Below are 15253 nucleotides of genomic sequence, written 5' to 3'. Positions count from 1 at the left end.
GGCGGGCTACAATCCTTGGGATCACAGAGTCAGAAATGACTGAGCGACTTGGCACAGCACGGCAACAAGATGCTTATTCCTACCTTAATAATTTCCGTTCCTGATCAAAGTCATCTGAAGGACTGAGATGGCTAGAATAGGGAGATCTCTTGTTTCTTCTGACATCCCAAGCAAGAACGTGACTTCTTTGAATCTGGGGGTGGTGTGTCCACTTTTGCATCCACAGGTCTTAACAGCACAGGTGTTCAGTGAATGTATGTGGAGAGTAAGGAGTTAGCTTCTGTTTCTCTCACTTTCATTTCATTTCTCTCACTCATTTCCTCTGAAAAGGAAAACTAGGGAAATGGAGGCCTGGTATTAGGGAAATAGGTGCAAGTGATAGGGGACGAGGGTCATAATGGGTGGGGAGGCTGAAAAGAGCTGGAAGGGGAAAATTGGAGGAAATAACATAGGAGGAGCACTCTTTTCTAAGGCCATCTGCCTCAGAGTAGTGACGTGAGCCCCAGCTCTATAGTGCCTGAACATTTGAGGGAGGTCACATCCGGTGAGCGCCATGTTTGTGGTCACCGGAAGTGTGGGCTTGGGTTGCGATTTAACCAGTGGTCTCCAGGGGTAGGTGAGTTGGACCTCGGGAGGGGCGAGGGCAGGGTTGGGGGCAGTGCCGGCAGACGCTTCTGGCGCGCCTCACGTGGCAGAGGCTGGGATTGGGCACGACGGGCACATGACCCGCTAAAGGTCCGTGCCCTTCGCAGTTGGGCCAGTAAGAGAAGGCAGTGCCCAAGCTCCCTGGGCCAGTCTGGCCTCCAGTCCCATGCCACTCCTCATCACCGCCTTTCACCCTGAGCCCTGTATTTGAGCATCTTGCTTGCCATACTTCTGATGAGCCTAGAGCCAATTTGCCCATCGTGGAGGTGGGGAGAGAAGGGTAAGAGTGGGGTCTGACTTGCCAGGGGATCCATCAGCAGAGTGGGATCCGAGGGATGCTCTGGTCTGGTCTGTAACCCTTTGAGCTGTGCACTTCCCCCCACCGTCCGTCCCCCACCCCACCCCGGGGCAGTGAGGATGTGGCTTTTCAGCCTTGGGTCTGCTCCTGGCCCTATCCTTTTCCCAGCATCACTGACCAACCCCTAGTTCTGGGCTTGCTGGGTACAAAGGTCATGGGTGTTTGTGTATCTCCAAGGTATGCTAGTTCCTTCTGGGTTCCAAGAGCAGTGGTGTGTGTTTGTGTGTTACTGGCAAAGTTGACTCTACACCTCAGTGTTTCTGCCCCTGAGAGAAGTCAGCGCTTTCTCAGCTGACCAATGTCTGGGTTCACTAACCCTGGGAATGTCCACCCTCAACTCTGGAAACTTCACACATTCACTTCCTTTCACTCCAGCAGTATCCCAGTAATACTGTTGCTGGCTGGGGGCTTTTCCACCCTCTTCATCGGCTGCCTGCCTCTTACCCAGGAGTCCCATTTCCTACTGGTGCACCCGAGATGCTAAACCTGTGAGGTCTGTGACTGTCAGCCCTAGAGCTGCTGGTGGTGGTGACAGAGGGACTTGGGAAAGAAGACTTACTTTGACTGTTGTCCAAAGCTGCGACTCTGCACAGGCCTGGGAGTTAGCACTTGGGGAGAAAGACTGGATCCTGAAATGAGAACTTGGAACAGTCATATCCCCAGAAAAGCTTTCCCCTCCCCTAGATTATCTCAGAAATCTGGCTTGGTGCCTTTGTATTTTCCATTATGCAGAAAATTTTCTTTGTAGATTTCATCTGGGAACCTTTTTTGTTGTTGTTCCTTAGGGTAGCAGTAGCTCTTATTCTTTTTGCTTTGCTGCTGTGTTCTGTTGGCAGTGTTCTGGGGCTTTGTAAACATATGAGATTTTGGGTACACTTCAAGTTAGGTGATGAGCTTATTTTGCAGATGAAGTGAATCCTAGAAGTGAGTCCTAGTTAGGTAGGGTGCTGCACAGTAAATGACCATGTTGGGGTTTTTACCCCATTGTCTTATTTCCAATTGAATGTATTTACTGGCTTCTCGTTGCAGTGGCTCCTCTTGTTGCGGAGCTTGGGCTCTAGGGCATGTGGCCTTCAGCAGTGACTGCACGTGAGCTCAGTAGTGTGGTTTCTGGACTCTATGGCACAGGCTCCTTAGTTGTGGTGCACGGGCTTAATGGATCCTCGGCATGTGGGTGCTTACTGGAACAGGGATCGAACCCATGTCTCCTGCATTGGCAGGTGGATTCTTGACCACTAAGCCATGAAGGGAGCATGAAACTGAATTCTATTGATCTGAGTTCCATCCAGACATCTTGAGGTTTGTCGTTCTCTTGACCGATGTGGTCCCTGGAGGAATCTGAAGTTTTCTCACACCTAGGTTTGTGAGCTCTGTGGAGGTGAATGCTCAGAGGAGACAAATGAAAGAAAGGAATTAAAGGAGGAGAGAAGGAAGAAAGAAAGAAGGGAAGGATAAGAAAAGAAGAAAATGATTCTTTCTCAGGGTCTGTTAATGAGGAACCGGTCAATCACATGCTCTGCGGGCAGGGCCTGGTGACGAATTAAGCCAATTATAAGACTCCGTGCCCCTGCTAGCATGCTTGGTCCAGGACTGGACACATGATCTGAGATGGTTCATTCAGAGCCCTCCCTTGAACTCTGATGTCTTCTGAGCTTCTTTCCTTACTGGTTAGTTGCCTTAGAGAGAGGCGTGAGGCAGGCAGCTTGAAACTCTCTCACTAGGTGTAGAAACCTGAGGGAAGAAAGCTGTCAGGCTGAGAGAATCAAAGAAGAGAGAAGGGAAAGGGTGAGGGAAAGAGTGAACTGATGGCTTCTGATTTCTTGGATCCAGTCACTGAAATCTTTGGATCTGTTCTCATTCCTGTGTCCCGGATCCCTGTCTCCTTCCAGTAAGTCTCCCCTTTCTTGAAGCTAGTTGGAGTTGGGCTGTTGGGCTCCTCTCGTTTGTGGTTCAGACTTGGTTCTAGATCCTCCCCGGTTGTGATGTATCTTCCTGACTCAAAGAGAGGCAGCCATTCGTATGAGCTCCATTGAGATGAAATCCTTTATTCTCTGCTGAGGGCAGGGCTTGCAGAGCCCCAAACCCAGTGCCTTGGCATCCCTGGGAGGGAGTGCCCTATGTGTGAGTGTGTCTTTGGAGTGGGCCTGAGTGATATCTGAAGCAGCCCAGCATTTACACTGAGGGAGCCAGGCCGATCATATAGTTTCCCCAATCGAAAACTGAAATATGCTTTCAGGAAGATGTCACCCAGGATCCAGGTGTCTGAGGGACTCATGTCTTCTGTGCCCCCTTGAAAGCTGACAAAGCAGATGTCCTCAAAAACCTGGGGGAGACAGAAATACACACCAGTGTGAGCACTTACCTGCCACCCCCTCAATATCCAGAGCAGAGAGCTTTTCCATTTTTTCCCCTTCTTTGGGAAGAATCAAGTGGCTCTCATAGCAGCTGCAGAAGTGAGGGTATAGGAACAAGAAGGGCCAAAACATGTGGTTGCCATGACAGAGGGGTGTGGGGAGGGGAGGACTGGGAGTTTGGGATTATCAGATGCGAACTAATATTTGATATTTAAATAACAAAGTCCTACTGTATAGCACAGGTAACTGTCTTCAGTAACTCATGATAAACTGTAATGGAAAAGAATATGAAAAAGAGTTGGTATATATTTGTGGGCTTCCCTGGTGGCTCAGTGGTAAAGATTCTGCCTGTAGTGCAGGAGACCGATCCCTGGGTTGGGAAGATCCGCTGGAGGAGGACATGGCAACCCACTCCAGTATTCTTGCCTGGAGAATCCCCTGGATGGAGGAGCCTGGCAGGTTACAGTCCATGGGGTCTCGCAGAGTTAGACAAGCTGAAGTGAATAAGCAGCAGCAGCATGCATATATTTGAATATATATGAAACTGAGTGGCTTAGGTGTAGAGCAGAAATTGACAAAACATTGTAAATCAGTCCCACTTCAATGTATTTTTTAAACAAAGAACAAGAATGGCCCATAGTTCCCCTCACATACTGCTGTTTCTTTCCTTCCGACTCCTGCTCTCTTTTTTTTCTCTGCTAAGAATGCCTGTTTATCTCTCCATTGGCCACAACCCATTATTTTTTCTAAAAAAATGTTTAACTCTTTAATGGAGGATAGCCAATTAACAGTATTGTGACAGTTTCAGGTGAACAGCCATGGGACTCAGCCATACATAGACATGTCCCCACTCTCCCCCAAACTCCCCTCCCGTCCAGGCTGCCACATAACACTGAGCAGAGCTCCCTGTGCGACATAGTAGGTTGTTGTTGGTTACCCGTTGTAAATAGCATCGTCACAATGCATTCTTTATACTTGCTCAGGTCGTCTAGGAAATCTTTCTGGTCCCACACTCACACTATTCGGCCACTCCAGGCTGGGTTGGGTGACTTATCCTGAAGCTCCCCCAGTCTGTAGCCCACATCACCCCTCATCTGCCCCTGGACCACTTTGCATAGTCCCCGGGGCTGCCATTTGTAAGGAATCTGATATAGATTACCTCAACCCAAGCAGGCTCCCTTGCTCCTCCATGAGGCTGGGGTGTTTAGAATTACTGCAATTCCTTCTCTTCTTCAAAGCCTCCTTTGAACTCCATCAGCCAGCTCTGAACTCCCACAGGGAGCTGACATGAAGCCTCCACCCTGTGCCAGGGCTGAGCAGTCACTGTGCTCCCTTTATTCACCTTAGCATCCAACCTCCCTACAGAGGGGTCGGTACCCCAACTCACAGAGTGTGAAGTTGCAACAAAGTTCTAGGGTAAGCATGTAATTTATGATCTCCACCTGGAGACTTTCGAGTTGGGAAGGGGAGACTGTTAACCCCTATGGTGGGACAGCACAATGAGACTGTCCCCAGACATCCTTCTTGTCACTTGCTCTATTTCAGGGATTGCTAGAGCTGACTTTCCATGTTTCTGCATCTGAGGTCTCTGGTTGACCTCAAGCTCTGTGAGGACTGAGGCCCTCAGTGTTCCCCTTTCCTGGTGACTCCCACCACGCCAGCACGGGGTGGTGTCTCCACATTTGTTGCAGGAGGAGGGATGTCCCAGACTGCCCTTTACTCTCACGCGGTTGGTTTTGTGGGAGGCACTGGCCCAGCCACAGGGGCTCAGCAGCATCTGCCATGGTGTGGCTTGGCCTGTAGAGGGCCTCTTCCTCCCAACAGCAGCCCAAGAGTTCTTGCAAATCCCAAATTTGGGAACCAGCCCCCAGAGTTATCCCCTCACCTTCTGGATGTAGTATTTAGGGGACACTGGGAAGTCCATGCCATTGATAGTGAAGTTAATAGGAGGCAGGGTCTTGGCCTGGTCACATGAAATCAATTGCTGTAACAGAAAGCAGGAGAGAGGTTGGCCCAGGTGATCCTTGGTGTGTGGGGAGCCCAAGAATGATCCTGTAGCATGACCCTTTGCCTGGTTTTTCTCCTTGGGATTGGGGTTGATGTATTTGAAGATGTTGTGGACCACTTGAGTTGGGCCAGCCAGCACTGAGCTCCCGCTGTCCACAATAACCTGACATCTATGAGAACAAGCAACCACCATTTTGTTTATGGAGATGCTGAGAGACGGAGGGACAAAGCGGGCACCAGGGTCACCCTGAAGTCTCTTCAGTGACTGCCCCCTGGCTGACTGTCTCCTGAACAGCCCTTCAGCTCTTAGCCTGACTCAGTTTTCCTTTTCTCTGGTCACATCATCTTTTTAACTTTCTTTCGGTTCTTGCAGGCACCAGGCTCTTTCATGTCTCAGGGCCTGAGTTTGTGCTGGTGCCCTTCCTAGAAGACACCATCCCCTTGGTCCAGCTAATTTTTCCTTATCTTCCAGGTTAATTGCCACTTTGTCAGGAAAGTCTTCTCCCCAGACTAGATCAGGCCCCTGTCTTGCTCAGACTCTGTAGACCCTTCCTCGTGTCTAGCATCTACCAAGGTGGTAATTCACTGTGTGGGAACTTCACTTCATGTTGTTTCACGTACGTCTGCCTCACTAGATGTCAGGGCAAGTTGGATCCTCAGTGCCTCCCTCAAGTGCCCAGCACACAGGCGAGGCACAATGTAGGTTTGTTGAATGAATGAATGAGGAACACCCAGAGACCTGTATCTGGTGTCTCACCAATGATGAGTTGGCCCATCCAGTGAAGATGGAGGTCTCTAGGGCAGCAGATGGTCAGAGTGGTGGTGGGGGAGACACAGGCTGCCCTGGGAGAGTTTGTCTCCCAGCACTGCCCCCTCACTCAGCTCAAACCCTGAGATCCTTGCCAGGGGAGCATGAGCAGACCCAGGGGCCTCCAAAGAGCAGGTGAGCTTTGGCCTGAGGCTATCACAGAGAATCCCATCAATTCTCGCCCCTTGTTCTCAGGCCACGCCTGGATCCCAGCTTCCTGATTCAGGCACAGCCCCAGCCCCGCTGTGTGTCCGGCTCGGGCGGCAAGTAGCACTGGTTAGGTGGGGTGTCTCTTTTTATGCGTTGCTCTCAGGTGTCAAGACTGCAGCCAAACTCTCTCCACTGTTGTGTAACTTCTCTCTGAGGAGACCAGTTTTCTCAGTTTTTCAGGACTTTCTCAGCTTTTCAACTGGCAATTCTGTGTCGTGAGCACACCCTAGGTCCTGGGTGGCCCTGGTCAGTAGGTCATCTTAACACAACCCTGTTCAGGTTGGTGAAATTCCCCCTGATCCTCTTTTCACCACACTATAGGGTCCTCTAACCAGGCTCCCCACCTCACAGCAGAGGAATGCAGCCCTCCCCCAGCTGCCCAGGCCTCTCTGGACCCTTTCAGGACCCTGGTCAGAGGCCTGATCAGGCGCTCTGGGGCAACTGTGAACCCATGGGTGGTGTGTGCTCCTGTGTGTGTGTTTGTGTGCATCTGTGTGTCTGTGTGTGTTTATATGTCTGCCTCTGTATGTGTTTTTATGTGTGCATGCATGTGGAGCATATGTCTGTGTGTGACTGTGAGTGCATTTGTGTGTGTCTGTATGTGTCCATGTGCATGTGTGGCAGCATCATTTGCGGTGGCCCTCAGAGGGGCAGGCTTACCGGTCCACGGTTATCTGCCATAAGCGGGCTTGGGTCACCGGTACCCACTTGAGAGGTCCCTTGTGGTAGGTGTGGTCCACCCCACCAAGCATCAGCAAGCTACTCTTCTGCGGCCAGCTGAAGAGAGAAGGAAGAAGGGGCTCGTTGGAGGAGGGCAACACCAGCCACTGTCTGAGGGCTGCGCTTCTTCACCCGTCAGAGGCACTACTACGGTCTCCATTTTACACATGGGGAAACGGATGCTTGGAGAGCTTGCGTACCTGACCAGGGTCGGTCCCCATCTAATGAGTGTCACAGAAGAGGTTAGAAGCTGGGCAGCCTGGCTCCAACCAGGCCTGGCTCTGACCACCCATCTTTCTGAAGAGGGCCTGGACTTTTCCAGCCACCTGGATGCTCAGATATACCCTCAGAGGACTCTTTGCTGGAGGGGTCAGGCTTTCTTTTTGTCTAGCCTGTCATTTTTTCAGGAAAGCTGATGTCTGAGGGAGCTAAGAACATGGGTTCAGTCTCACTCAGGGTTGACTTCTCTTGCCTGTGACCTGTGCTGTCCATGGGACTTCAAGCTGAGCAGGCCACCCACCTCCACTCTCCCTGCCTTAAAATTCCTAATATGTTTCTAGCAAGGGATTTCACATTTTCATTTTGTGCTGACTCCTGCAAATTCTGTAGCTTGTCCTGGGTTCCCAGTGAAATGTTAGTGAGGAAGGAAACATTCTCGCCATCCCTCTCCTTCTGCATCAAATTCATCAGCAAATCCTGTTGCCTTTTCCTCCAGCCATATCCTGGACTATTTCTCTTCCTCCTACCTCCACCCTGCTGGACCAAACTGCACCCTTGAATCCATGAGAATGGTTGTGTTCCAATGAAACACAACCATTTTTTATTGACAAAAACCCAGTGATGGAGCCAGTTGAGATCCTGGGGCCGAAGTTCTCCTCGGCTAGACTATCACTCAAGAATCTACTGGATGAGGTGGCCTACACGTTTTCATGCAACTGGAAGCATCTTAGAGCTTGTTTGGAGGAAGGGCTTGTCCAGCTCAGACTTACCTGCTCATGAACAAGGCAAAGACAGGTTCAGAAATGACTCCTTGTCTCCTCAGGTTGTCGAGGAGAGGGGTGGCTTCACGCCTGGTGAGGCTGGGGAACACCAAGCCAAGGATACCATCATAAGGTGAATTTTCCAGGAACCCAACAATCTTATTCTTGGTCAGGCCAGATGTCTGGTTCTTGGCAACAGCTGTCCTGATTTGTGAGACAGGAGAGTGTTCCCATGTAAAGGGTTGGGAAGTGAGGCTGGGCTGTTTGATGCAAATGCCACTAGCACCGCAGAGAAGAACTGCGGCCTCAGATGTGTAGGACAAGCTGGGATAGGAATTGGGCTTTCATTTGTGTGGGGCTGTGGATTTTAACAACACTTGCTTCTCCTGCAAACACCATCTGAGTGAGTCAAATTGGTCTCATGTCTTCTGTACAGGTGGGGCAACCAGACTCAGGACAGGACTGAATGGCCCCCCTCTAAGGATACAAAGAATAGAGACCAGACTAGTCTTCTCTTTGGCATCACTATGATCTGATGGACTTCCCTTGTGGCTCAGACAGTAAAGAATCTGCCTGTTAGTGCAGGAGACCCAGGTTCTTTCCCTGGGTTGGGAAGTTACCCTGGAGAAGGAAATGGCAACCCACTCCAGTATTTTGCCTGGAGAATTCCACAGACAGAGAAGCCTGGCGAGCTATGCCCGTGGGGTCACAAGACTGAGTGATGAACACTTTCACTTTCATGATCTGATGACAAACATGAACTGAATTCATTGCAATGCATTGCGGATTCTATATGTGCCCAGGAAGACAGAAGCCATTATGCAATGTCACTGGCTGGGTTCTAATGAAAATTCTGCCTGGAAAGCAGGCTTTTGGGGATGTGCACACTTGTGTGTGAATGTGTGTGTGTGTGTGTGTGTGTGTGTGTGTGTGTGTGTGTGTGTGACAGAGAGAGAGACAGAGACAGAGAGAGACCGAGGCAGAGAAACACAGGGGGAGCATACTCAGGCACTTTGTGTGTGTGTGTGTGTGTGTGTGTGTGTGTGACAGGCCATAGTTTTTATTAGTCTCAAAGGTCCCCTAGAGTGAGAACCCTTTTATCAGGCCCATCTTACACCTGTGACACCTGATTTCCCTGCCTGGATACCTGAAGCCCTGTGCTGCCCCAGGGGCCCCAGATCAGCTTTATCGTTTCCCCAAATCCCACAGTTACTTGCGTCTTGAAGGACAGTCAAGCTCCAACTTAAAAAATAGATGAGCTGGGCAAGGCCCTCACTCTCTACACCTCACGTCCCTCGTCTTTATCCTGAGCTAATAATAGTACCTCCTGCCTGGGGATGTTGCAGGATAAAACAAGTTATTACCATGAAAGTGCCCTGTAGAGCCTGTGAATATAAAAGGGAGTGCTTCATTCCCCCTTCTTCCCACTCCAGCAAAATGCACCTTAGGTAATGGAGATGCGGGTCCACACCCCAAGCCCCTCTCTGGGTTCGTTGTTTTGGGAGTTTGTGTGTCAGCAGGGGCGCTGTCTCCCCAGGGATAGGGCCCTGCTGGGCAAGTGACCAGACACGAGGGGACTTTCAGAAAGACAGTCCCTCCCAGCTGGTCCTGCATCTGTTTTGCAGGCAGTGGTTGCTCCCAGGACCAGCCCAGACTCAGCCCCTGGTTCCCCTGTTACCTGAACAGTTTCACTGGCAAGAACTCCTGTTATCTTTGCAAAGCCATAGTAGAGGTTGAATTTCCTCCACTTCCATCGGAAGGTGGTGGACATCTTGGGGTCATATGTCCGGTATGCAGCTCCCAACACGAGAGACCCATATCTGTCAGGTGCCAAGGATGGAGAAAGCGGGGGAGGACAAGATGGGTGGGGGGCAGGCACTCACAGTAGGAGGGACTTTCGCAGTAGACAGAGGCCACCCACAGGTCAGACGAGCCGGTGTCAATGATGACCCGGAACTCTTGAGGTGGTGTTCCAGTGGTGATGCTGCCAATGTAGGTCATATATAGGGGCCAGGGGTGGAGGTTGGGGCAGACTTGGCTGCCTGGTCACCCTTGATTCCCATTTTCCTGCCTCCCTCTGGGCATCCCAGGGCCTGAAATCACTTCCAACTGCCCCTCCTCACAGCTTCTGCTCAGAGGTCCCTTCGTTTGAGAAGCTCTTCAGTTTCCTTCTTTAAGGCCCAGCCTAGCACCTCCTTTTAATATATAAAAACTGGGATTCCCTGGAGGCTCAGCTGGTAAAGTGTCTACCCGCAATGCGGGAGACCTGGGTTCGATCCTTGGGTCTGGAAGATCCCCTGGAGAAGGAAATGGTAACCCACTCCAGTACTCTTGCCTAGAAAATTCCATGGATGGAGGAGCCTGGTAGGCTACAGTCCATGGGGTTGCAAAGAGTCAGACATGACTGAGCGACTTCACTTTCTTTCACTTTCTAGCGCCTCCTTCTCCAGGTGGCCCTCCTATGTCATTACAGGCCACCCCTGCTAAACTCAGAGCATGTCCTGTGAAAAACATGAAAGTGGTCCCTTCTTTGACATGTATTCAATCTTTGTCTCTCTCTGCCTTGCTTATATGGGCTTCCCTGGTCGTTCAGTGGTAAAGAATCTGCCGGCAGTGTAGGAGACCTGAGTTTGATCCTTAGGTTGGTATGACCCTCTGGAGAAGGAAATGGCATCCCACTCCAGTATTCTTTCCTGGAGAATTTCATGGCTTTCCCATGCATTCTTGAAGAAGAGAAAAGCTCCTATTAAAAAAAAAAAAAAAACAGTAACTATAGTGTTAGACCTTTATGGAGTCACATGCTTTAGGGACTCAGTAAGTTAGTGTCATTTCTGGATCTCTGGAGGATGAATTTTCTCTGTCTGGAGATTCACATTTGATTTTCAGTTGGCTTTACCTTTTGATCAGAGATGGCTCACCCTTCATCTGTAACTGAATGGCTCATTTGTTTCAGAAAGAACAGTCTTCCTCAAACTAATGCCACATCTTTGGTACATAAATGGATGTTTACCTGCCACTTGGTCGTAATTGGTCCCAGTTAACACAGACCAAAAGTTGAGGATTTGAGTGCCTTCTCCCCTGGGAATGGGGTCCCTGTTCCCCACTGTTTCTGCCTCCTGCAGGAGCCCCAGCCCCAACATACCACCTGGCACCCCCAGATGAGCCTCAATTCTAGACCAGAACACCAGGGGGGCGCTGTGGAGCACCATTCTCCCAATGCACTCACGTCCATGAGGTTCCTCGGGGGATGAGATGAGAAATTCTGGTCAAGAGTCAACTTCTGGGACAGGGTATAAGATTGTTGCTCCGGGAAACTTCTCAGCAAGTTATTTTCCGTGAGGGTTCTTTGCACGGACTTTATCTTCGTTATAGGGATTCTTTCACTGAGCATGGGGAAAAGGAAACAAAGAAATGGCAGTAATCAGGTATGACTGTTGTATCTGGCATTGTAATGGCACTGTGTATTTTCCAAGCTGTTTTATGAGTGTCACCTTTTATCAGAATGCCATGCAAAGACATGTCAAAGACCTAGGTCTGCATACAGGTTCTGTTGTGTAATCTGCGGTAAACCAGATGACCATTTGGAGCCTACACACATGAAGACCCTGACACATACACACAGCAGAGGAGGGAGAGCAGAGAGAAGACCTAGAAGCAAATGCAGGAGAAATGTTTTTCTATAGCACCGCACCGACAGCTGCACAGGTCATGCACTGAACAATTCCAAGGAGTGCTGTTTTAATATGGATCATGATGTGACTGGTACTCCCAGAGTTATGCAATCCTGCAGTCCTGCCCCATGAACCTTGCCCTCCATGGTGCCCATGACAAGATTCTCATCAATCGGTGAAAGTTGAAGCCTGCCAGGGAGTGATTACTTTCTCTTCTAACCCTGATGGGTGGAAGAATGAGAGGATGACAAGAGAAATCCCAGAAAGACAGATGATGATACTTACAGCCCCCATACTTACATGAGTATGCACTCTGAGAGGGCCACCAGCTTGAGGAGCACAAGCCACTTCATGCTTCTTTCCTGGGTCCAAGTACTCAGGGAAGTTCAAGTTCTGAGATTGCAGTGGTGACCAAGAGCTCCTAATTATATATGCTCTGACCTGCCCTAGTTGTCCCCTTTAGGCTAGTGGTGGATCTGATAAGAAATATGAACCTCTCCATAAAATATTTACCTCTATCAGTCTCTGTGGGTATTTGACTTGGAAAATTCTCAGAATACAGAGAGACTACTGTAATCTCTGGAATGGGTGAATTTAACTCAGATGACCATTATATCTACTACTGTGGGCAAAAATCCCTTAGAAGAAATGGAGTAGACATCATAGTCAGCAAAAGAGCCTGAAATGCAGTACTTGGATGCAATCTCAAAAATGAGAATAATCTCTGTTTGTTTCCAAGGCAAACCATTCAATATCATGGTAATCCAAGCTTATGCCCTGACCAGTAACACTGAAGAAGCTGAAGTTGGGTGGTTCTATTCTATGAAGACCTATAAGACCTTCTGGAACTAACACCCAAAAAAGATGTCCTTTTCATTATAGGGGACTGGAATGCAAAAGTAGGAAGTCAAGAAACACTTGGAGTAACAGGCAAATTTGGCCTTGGAGTATGGAATGAGGCAGGGCAAAGGCTAATAGAGTTTTGCCAAGAGAATGGTCTGGTCATAGCAAATACCCTCTTCCAACAACACAAGAGAAGACTTTACACATGGACATCACCAGATGGTCAACACCAAAATCAGGTTGATTATATTCTTTGCAGCCAAAGATGGAGAAACTCTATACAGTCAGCAAAAACAAGACTGGGAGCTGACTGTGGCTCAGATCATGAACTCCTTATTGCCAAATTCAGACTTAAATTGAAAAAGTAGGGAAAACCACTAGACCATTCAGGTATGACCTAAATCAAATCCCTTATGATTATACAGTGGAAGTAACAAATAGATCCAAGGGATTAGATCTAATAGAATGCCTGATGAACTATGGACGGAGGGTCACGATATTGTACAGGAGACAGGGATCAAGACCATCCCCAAGAAAAAGAAATGCCAAAAAAACAAAATGGCTGTCTGAGAAGGCCTTACAAATAGCTGTGAAAAGAAGATAAATGCAAAGGAGAAAAGGAAAGAAATGCCCATTTGAATGCAGGGTTCCAAAGAATAGCAATGAGAGATAAGAAAGCCTTCCTCAGTGATCAATGCAAAGAAGTAGAGGAAAACAATAGAATGGGAAAGACTAGAGATCTCTTCAAGAAAATTAAGGATACCAAGGGAACATTTCATGCAAAAATGGGCTCAATAAAGGACAGAAATTGTATGGACCTAGCAGAAGCAGAAGATATTAAGAAGAGGTGGCAAGAATACACAAAAGAAATGTACAAAAAAGATCTTCATGACCCAGATAACCATGATGATGTGATCACTTACCTAGAGCCAGACATCCTGGAATGTGAAGTCCAGTTGGCCTTAGGAAGCATCACTATGAACAAAGCCAGTGGAGGTGATGGAACTCCAGTTGAACTATTTCAAACCCTAAAAGATGATGCTGTGAAAGTGCCACACTCAATATGCCATCATATTTGGAAAACTCAGCAGTGGCCACAGAACTGGAAAAGGCCAGTTTTCATTCCAATCCCAAAGAAAGGCAATGCCAAAGAATGCTCAAACTGCCGCACAATTGCACTCGTCTCACATGCTAGTAAAGTAATGCTTAAAATTCTCCAAGCCAGGCTTCAACAGTATGTGAATTATGAACTTCCAGATTTTCAAGCTGGTTTTAGAAGAGGCAGAGGAACCAGAGATCAAATTGCCAACATCCACTGGATCATCAAAAAAGCAAGAGAGTTCCAGAAAAACATCTATTTTTGCTTTATTGACTATGCCAAAGCCTTTGACTGTGTGGCTCACAATAAACTGTGGAAAATTCTGAAAGAGATGGAAATACCAGACCACCCAACCTGCCTCTTGAGAAATCTGTATGCAGGTCAGGAAGCAACAGTTAGAACTGGACATGGAACAACAGACTGGTTCCAAATAGGAACGGAGCAGTCAGGGCTGTATATTGTCACCCTGCTTATTTAGCTTATATGCAGAGTACATCACGCGAAATGCTGGACTGGATGAAACACTAGTTGGGGTCAAGATTGCTGGAAGAAATATCAATAACCCCAGATATGCAGATGGCACCACCCTTATGACAGAAAGTGAAGAACTAAAGAGCTTCTTGATGAAAGTGAAAGAGGAGAGTGAAAAGTTGGCTTAAAGCTCAACATTGATAAAACTAAGATCATGGCATCTGGTCCCATCACTTCATGGCAAATAGATGGGGAAACAGTGGAAACAGTGGCAGACTTTATTTTCTTAGGCTCCAAAATCACTGCCAATGCAGCCGTGAAATTAAAAGACACTTACTCCTTGAAAGAAAAGCTATGACCAATCTAGACAGCATATTAAAAAGCAGAGACATTACTTTGCCAACTAAGGTCTGTCTAGTCAAGGCTATGGTTTTTCCAGTAGTCATGTATGGATGTGAGAGCTGGACCATAAAGAAGGCTGAGAGCCGAAGTATTGATGCTTTTGAACTGTGGTGTTGGAGAAGACTCTTGAGAGTCCCTTGGACTGCAAGGAGATCCAACCAGTCTATCCTAAAGGAGATCAGTCCTGTGTGTTCATTGGAAGGGCTGATGTTGAAGCTGAAACTCCAATACTTTGGCCACCTGATGTGAAGAGCTGACTCATTTGAAAAGACCCTGATGCTGGGAAAGATTGAGGGCAGGAGGAGAAGGGGATGACAGAGGATGAGATGGTTGAATGGCATCACCGACTCAATGGACATGAATTTTAGTAAACTCTGGGAGTTGGTGATGGACAAGGAGGCCTGGCGTGCTGCAGTCCATGGGGTCACAAAGAATCTGACATGATGAGCAACTGAACTGAACTGACTGTAATCTCTTCCTTGAGGCTTAGCTGAAAAATTAAACTAAACTAAGAGTAGTGAATCTCTTGCCAACTTAGACACAAAATACTGCTAATAATGTGATAAAAGTAAATCTAGGGGCCATGCTAGATATTTGTGATCTCACGTGGTCTTCCTAGAAATGTCATAAGATGTACACGGCTGTCCTCAGTTGGAGAGGGGATTGCTAGAAGGAAAAGAAGTCA

General features: G+C 48.3%; 1 pseudogene; it reads right to left on the bottom strand.

Moving 5' to 3' along the window:
• Positions 1-3175: 3175 nt before the first annotated feature.
• On the bottom strand, positions 3176-12106 carry LOC136169540 (pregnancy-associated glycoprotein 2-like; annotated as a pseudogene).
• Between the last annotated feature and the right edge of the window lie 3147 nt (positions 12107-15253).

Source organism: Muntiacus reevesi, chromosome 5, assembly GCF_963930625.1.
Source record: "Muntiacus reevesi chromosome 5, mMunRee1.1, whole genome shotgun sequence".
Taxonomy (NCBI): Eukaryota; Metazoa; Chordata; class Mammalia; order Artiodactyla; family Cervidae; genus Muntiacus; species Muntiacus reevesi.
This window is presented reverse-complemented; position numbering and strand designations above follow the sequence as displayed.